The 7,059-nt window shown below is 42.5% G+C and overlaps 1 pseudogene; it reads left to right on the top strand.

Annotated features, from left to right (window-relative positions):
- The first annotated feature begins 2,564 nt into the window (after positions 1-2,564).
- LOC122362259 lies at positions 2,565-3,299 on the top strand (annotated as a pseudogene).
- Positions 3,300-7,059: the final 3,760 nt, after the last annotated feature.

Here is a 7,059-nt window from a genome sequence, read left to right as displayed (position 1 = left end):
AGACTCCCAATGTCTGGCAAATGCAAGGTATTCCTATTTTACTAAACAGTCTTCCCTGAAGACGCAAGGCGAGATGAAAATAAGAGGGCCAAATGAACATTGGCCCTATGTTTAGAAACTTGACAGATGCAAGGTATTCCTATTTTATTGAACAGTAAAGTCACAAGAAAAAGCACAGAGGCAATAAATCAAGGTAGTGTGGAAACCCATGCACTTCCCTCTTGCACAGCAGAGAGTAATTTCCATTTATTATCATGAATTTAAACAGCCATTTCTGTAGCAGTTGCAGTAAGACCATTTTGACATCTGCATTACAGGCAAACAGCTACAGCAGGGTAATGAAATGTCTCCATCAGCAACTGTGAATAACAAATGGATCTCATCCTAAACAATAAAAAAAAACAGGAACAGGAAAAAACACACCCCCATCCCGTTTCTCAAGAAATGACAATTTCGATGTCCATCTCAAGCCTTTGCACATGATAGCTAGAGGTGATAAAATCAAGACACCATGCATATAATTGCTTTCTGAGTCTTCACACACACACATCCCCTATAGGCAAACCCTTACACATTGTTTATACATTTTTGCTAAAGCGCAATCCCAGCAGCAGCACTTAAAATGCATAAGGTGAGGACAACATGTTTAAACCCCACTAAAGTCCCAAATGCATTCAAATTAAGATCTCACTATGAGATATAAGAGTACAAGGCTACACGTAGCTCCGCCTGCGTAAAAGTATTGATTTTGACTTACAGCTCTGATTTTGATATTTTTTCGTTTTTTACAGACAGACTGACATACAGATAGATTCAGTTTCGTCCTTCTTTGCCCTCTTTGTCATTTCTAAACCAATGCCATATAGCCACTCCCACCCTGCAGCGAGGAGAGGACGGATGGAGGACGGCAGGGGTGGGGGGTGTAGGGGTTTATAGGGGCAGCAGCTGTGAGTTCATCCTCCTGCAGAGTGAATGTTCCTGCTCAGTGGCTAGTCATATTATGATTAGGGCGATAGTGGTGCATTGCCACTTTAGTGAAACTCCTCAATAGCAGGTGAAAGGGCCATGCCTTAGACCCCCCGATGAGGCCACTACTCACATAGCATGTGCCTTAACACAAACATACACACACACACACACACACAAACACACATATGGGTAGTTGATGTATGAATAATAATACCCTATCAAAAAAAACAACAACAATGAAGATAAACTAAGTATGATTTTTTTTTTCATGTTATTTCTGTGTTAAGTTTTTTTTTCACACCATAGGACAGTCCAATTTTTCTTTGCTTAAATTTTATATATATATATATATATATATATATATATATATATATATACTATATATATATATATATATATATATATATATATATATATATATATATATATATATATATATATATAATTTATTTTTATTATTATTATTATTTTTAATATAATACATTTGATAAACAAAATGACAGAAGTATTGCTCCTCTAATAAATGCAACCATTTCATAATATTTCAAATCTTTTTAGGGATAATTTCTTCTTTCTTTTTGACTGGCAAACAAAGATGTTCAATAAGAATATGATTTATTCGTTACATTAACATACTTCAAATCAAAACATGTCATATAATGCAGCTTAAATCAGATAAAACTGCATTAAAAACCTTTCAAAACGAATTAAATAAAGGATTAAATGAAATCATTCTAAATCGACGTTAAATCGAATCAAATAACTAAGCAAGGACATTAGATCATAGACGGGTCTTGAATCGCTGTGAAAGCATACGGAGCAAACAACACAGACTTTCATGCGCGTGAAGTTGAGAGATCGCTGCTGCGTGACGTAGAGCATCATTCGTGCAGCTTTGAAAACAGCATCGTCGCTCCATCACCGATGTCCTCTAATATACCGCTGCTGCAGCTGAAGACACGGATAACATGAACGGATCGCCAACGACACAACTACGGGCGTTTATACTGCGTTTATGTATTTAGCAGCGTGTGTACGTACGTGTGTGTGTGTGTGTGTGTGCTCGGAAACCTGACGCGTCATAGCTCGCTCTGCACCAGCCGAGGTAAGGACAGGATTTCTGCATTCCGCTCCGTATTACAAACAAACCGTTCAGCCTCCACTATGAGTCATAACCTAAAGATTTCTGTCACTGGTAAAAACTAGGGGAAGAAAACGTGCTGACAAGTTGTGCGCTCGTGCGTCTGAAACGATACTTTATTTCCTTTACCTGGCCGTACGGAAAACGGAATCTGACTCCAGATATCAGACATGGCAACAATGCGTGCGCTAAGAACTCAGTTCTCCAGCAGAGCTGTGGGTAGGAGGCAAGGCAGCAGTAAAAGCACAGTTAGGAACCTGCTTCCTCATCATCCTGTGTGCACACTTCTCTTTGTTCCCAGCGCGCTGGGAGGAGGAGGACACTCGTTTAATTCTCTCACTTATTTCCTCAGGCAGGCGGCGGTGCTGAGAGTCTCTGCCGTCGCAGTTGCAGCCGAAGGAGAGGGGACGAGGCAAGCTCGTGTGAATGTTGGCGAGTTCAGGAACGCGGCAGGATGGCGTCCGCGGGCACGCAGATCTTCGCGCCGTGCTGGCATTGCTAGGCATCCTAGGTGCCACGGTGGCCACGTTGCTGCCCAACTGGAAGGTTAGCGCGGACGTTGGCTCTAACATCATCACTGCCATCTCGCAGATGCAGGGGCTGTGGATGGACTGCACCTGGTACAGCACTGGCATGTTCAGCTGTACGCTGAAGTACTCCGTGCTGGCTCTGCCCGCGTACCTCCAGACGGCACGCACCACTATGGTGCTCTCCTGCGTGCTGGCAGCGCTGGGATTGTGTTTGGCCTCTCTGGGTTTAAAGTGCACTCGCTGGGGCGGGACGGCGCGCTAGCGTCACGCTGCCATGGCCGCCGGCACTTGCTTTCTGGCCTCTGGCTTTCTCTGCCTTGTTCCTGCCTCCTGGTACACAAACGAGGTTATTGTCAGTTTCCTGGACGCAAATGTGCCAGAAAGCAACAAGTTCGAGCCGGGCGGCGCCGTCTACGTAGCCTTCGTCTCGTCTGGTTTCCTTTTCGTGGGCGGATCCATTTTCTGTCTGTCCTGCTCGGGGAAGAGACACGGCCCCCAGGATTTGATACTTCTGCCTCCGGACAAACTCCTCTTGCAGCAGCAGCAGCAATTGCTCCAGCAGCAACAGCAACAGGACCAGCTCCAGCACCAGTACTGCTCTCTCTCCCCGCTGGACAACAAGACTGGCTACAGCCTGCAGGACTATGTATAGGGGACCGAGACAGTGCAATGCACTGCCACTCGACCTCTAGGCTCTCGTGATTACAACACGAAAGGGCGAGAGGGACTGCAACTTTGAAGCATTTCCCTTATCGTTTGTCGTCTCTTCTCTTTTAAGATCAGCAAGCACAAAGCGGTGGAAGTATTCCCTAAAGCGGCGTCTGAACAGATGGATCGTGAATACTGAGGAGCGAGTGGCAGCAAGACTGAGCAAGGCGATATATAAATGCACATATCCAGCATCCTAGTAAATCGTATTAAAGTGTTCCTCTGGGACCGGATTAGCAACGAGGGAATGTTTCTGCTACTTTAAATCCTACCCCCCTTCCCAAAGATCTGAACTCAGAAGCAATCGTTTAGCTGCTAACAATCGTTTGGTAACCTCTGTTTAAGTAAGATGGCAATATGTCTCTAAGAGGCAACAGTATGGGAGAGCCCTTGTTTGGGAGATTCTTTGCTTTGCTTTCTGTTTGAGTAATGGTTGTGTTAATGAAATCTCTTGTCTTATTTTGGTAGCTGATAGGATGATTGATATTCTGCCTAAGCATGCTTTCTGGAGCCTGTGCATAATGCAGTGGAATGCCTGATGTAGACTGAATTGTAGCCATATAGCCTGTGCCTAAAGAGCTGTAGTACATAAACCGCTGAAACTGTTTGGAGAAGTAGGAGGAGAGAGTGTACAGGGGTCGCTGGGTCAGGCATGTATGGGAAATCCATATCGAGGCTGAGAGGACACTGCCCCTTCTTACGTCAAATGGATGGTGTAACGTTCTGCTGTTCAACACTTTTCGCATCTTGCCCCAAACATTTTGCTCTTTCGTGCACACACTCATCATGCTGCATGTGTGCTTTTTACTCGTGCTGCTACACTCACTGCCATGGAAACGGGATTCTACACCCAAATACGTGTATTGTCTAGGGTCGTGTCTCTCTGCACACTCAGAGGAGGGTGGTCCTGTCTGCGACAAGCTGGAGACTGTCATAAATCACTCCAGCTAACAGCAGAGGATCGGTGTCTAGAGACCCAGCCTCTGCTCTCAGATGGGAGGGTCCATACCCTGCTGACCACCTCCGAGCTTGAGAATACGATCAGCAGACAATGTACGTGTTAAACAGACATAACATCAACAAAGACGAGATTGAGTTTCAGTAACTGGCAGCGTTTTTATGGAGGCATGTGGCACCTGATAAGGCTGCAATCTGTTTGGGTCCACTCTCACAGGAAGTAGTTCTTTGCCAAATGACTTTCCTTTTTTCCCAATTTGAATAAGCAGCCACATTCATCTAGAAATGCATCAAGCAGTGTGTCTGCTGACAGATTGTCACCTACAGTGGGCTTCTTATGTCATCTTAAAGGAATATTTCAGGTTATTCATGGCCATCCATCTGTGGCACTCTGTCGATTGTGAGAAAAAGGGAAAGTTAAACATTTAAAGTGTTATTTATGGTGCTTCACCCACAGGATGGTTAACACTTTGTCATCATTTACTCACCCTCAAGTTGTTCCAAGATGGTATGCGTTTGAACTTGGTTACCAACATTCTTTAAAACATTTTCTTTTGAGTTCACACAAGTTTCAAACCAATAAATGATGGCAAAATGGATACTTTTTTTTCAAGTCCCTTTAAATGCATTGCAATGATGCAATTTTAAATGAATTAAAGGTGCAGTATGTAATGGGGTACTGCAATTTCGTCCGGGAATCGGCCCAAAACGCACATTTCAGAGTAGAATTACTGGCTACAGCATGTTACGTAACATGTTTCCTAAATGTCTTAGGAAACATGGACTTTCTGTTTCTGTTAAACAGACAACATGTCACAAATACTGGCCATAAAGGTTTTACTATTTATTAAAGTAGAAGAAACTTCATTTTCTACCTCCCTCAGTACTCTTCATCCCGGAGCGCTTATTGATGTTGCCTCTGACAGCCAGAACAGCTGCATGTCATGTGCAAATTTGCCAATGCATGTACACACAAACACCCCCTCATAAGCATGCCCCCTCCCCTGCATATATAACTTGTGCCAAGAGTCGACTAAGTGTGTGTTGTGCTTGGATGCAGCCATGCGTTTCTGTGCTGCTGAAGGGAGGAATGCAATTTCAGTGTTGTTCTGCTCTGGCAAAAAAGAGCTTTGGCAGTGATGGATAGCACAGCGCATTCTTCCTCTCAAGCAGATTCCCACAAGCGAGCAGATGGCTGGGCCCAGCTCGCCCCCTGCAGGCGGCGGCGGGCATGCTGCGTGGGCACAGCCGGGTTTTGCGCTGCCCCTCTAGGGCAGATTACGCACTCCTCAGCAGACCATGCCAACTCTGGACATTAACGACTGCCCGTGCACCATTACCGAATGCAATAAGCACTCCTCCTACCCTCCAAAAGTAACGATGCACTGAAATGTTACAATTGTGAATGTGCCAAACTCATGACTACTTTGCAAATGTATGTACAGGTGTACTGTTCTGTTTGCCAAATGCAAGATGATTTAAAGTTTTCGAAAGACTGTCATCTGTACTGAGAGATGATTTATAAATGTTATAAATCGAACATTGTCAACTAAAACGTAAACTATTCTTGAATTCCAAAGCACAATGATTCTAGGATCACAGGCAGTTCTAGGGTAGGCTTGAAAGGGCAGAGATGACTCTAAATTGCGCTTTGGGATTTCATATTCATCAAAGCTCTGCAAAGATTGCATATATATCGTTATTAATTTACAGAGATCACTGTTCGACACCCAAGCATGTTCACAGCGAATCTTCTTTATAAGAAGACAAACATTTACACCTTTAATTGTGTAACCTCAATTGAAAGCAATTTATTTTTTTTGTTAGCTCAACGTGGTAAAAGATGCACTGATACGAAGATGATTACCTGTAGATAGTATTGCCAGAAGAGGTTTTGTAATTATAAAAGCAAACTATTGATATATTGTTATGGTGCAGCTTGTTTATTAGCACGCTATAGAAAGAAAAAAAAGTTTCATATGACCCAGACGAAACAAACAGGCCCTCATTTTTGTTCAGTGGCCAATTTAATTATTTCTCACTGGATAAATGCAGCTGATATTTTGGTGGATGCTTCTGCACCTTCTTAATTTTGCAGAGGATAATGTTCAAATATTTCTGTACTGTTCTCTCAGTGTGCTTGTGCAAGTAGTTATATTTTTATTAATAAAAATTGGTGTAAGCAGTATGTTCTTAAAAACAACTTAAGTCTTATTTTAATTCATTTGTGCTGTATTGTTCATTTGAGGAACAAATGGCAAAAATCTGAATTGAAAACACAGCTACAGTTCCATTTACTGTATTTTTAGTTAACATTAAAAATGGAAAAATAAAATCTTTCATTCATTCGTGTCCTAGAAGACCACTGAAAGAGGTCATTATAAGAGGTGTTTACCCAATTTCTTCATTCAAGGATGATGCATTTAAATGACAAAGCACATTTGCATACACCATAGTAGTACATATGAATTACACTATTACTACTAGTAGCAGATGTGGCTGTTTTATATAAAATGCTTAAATGATTTACTATCCATTATGATTTGATGTATGCACTGATCATAGTGCCACAGACCATTAAACACTGCAGGCTTGGTCCTGTAGGTGAATTTTTTAGGTCATCTTAATATGGTTTAATACATGTTGTACATAGTGATGAGAAGAACCCCCAGCTACTGCATTACATCACACAAAGGCAAAATAACGCATTACATGTCTTCATGCAAGGTAAAGCATTTCAGTAACACCAGCGAC

This window comes from Puntigrus tetrazona, chromosome 17, assembly GCF_018831695.1.
Source record: "Puntigrus tetrazona isolate hp1 chromosome 17, ASM1883169v1, whole genome shotgun sequence".
NCBI classification, from domain to species: Eukaryota; Metazoa; Chordata; class Actinopteri; order Cypriniformes; family Cyprinidae; genus Puntigrus; species Puntigrus tetrazona.
Note: the sequence above shows the minus strand (reverse complement) of the source record. Positions and strands in the feature narration are given on the sequence as shown.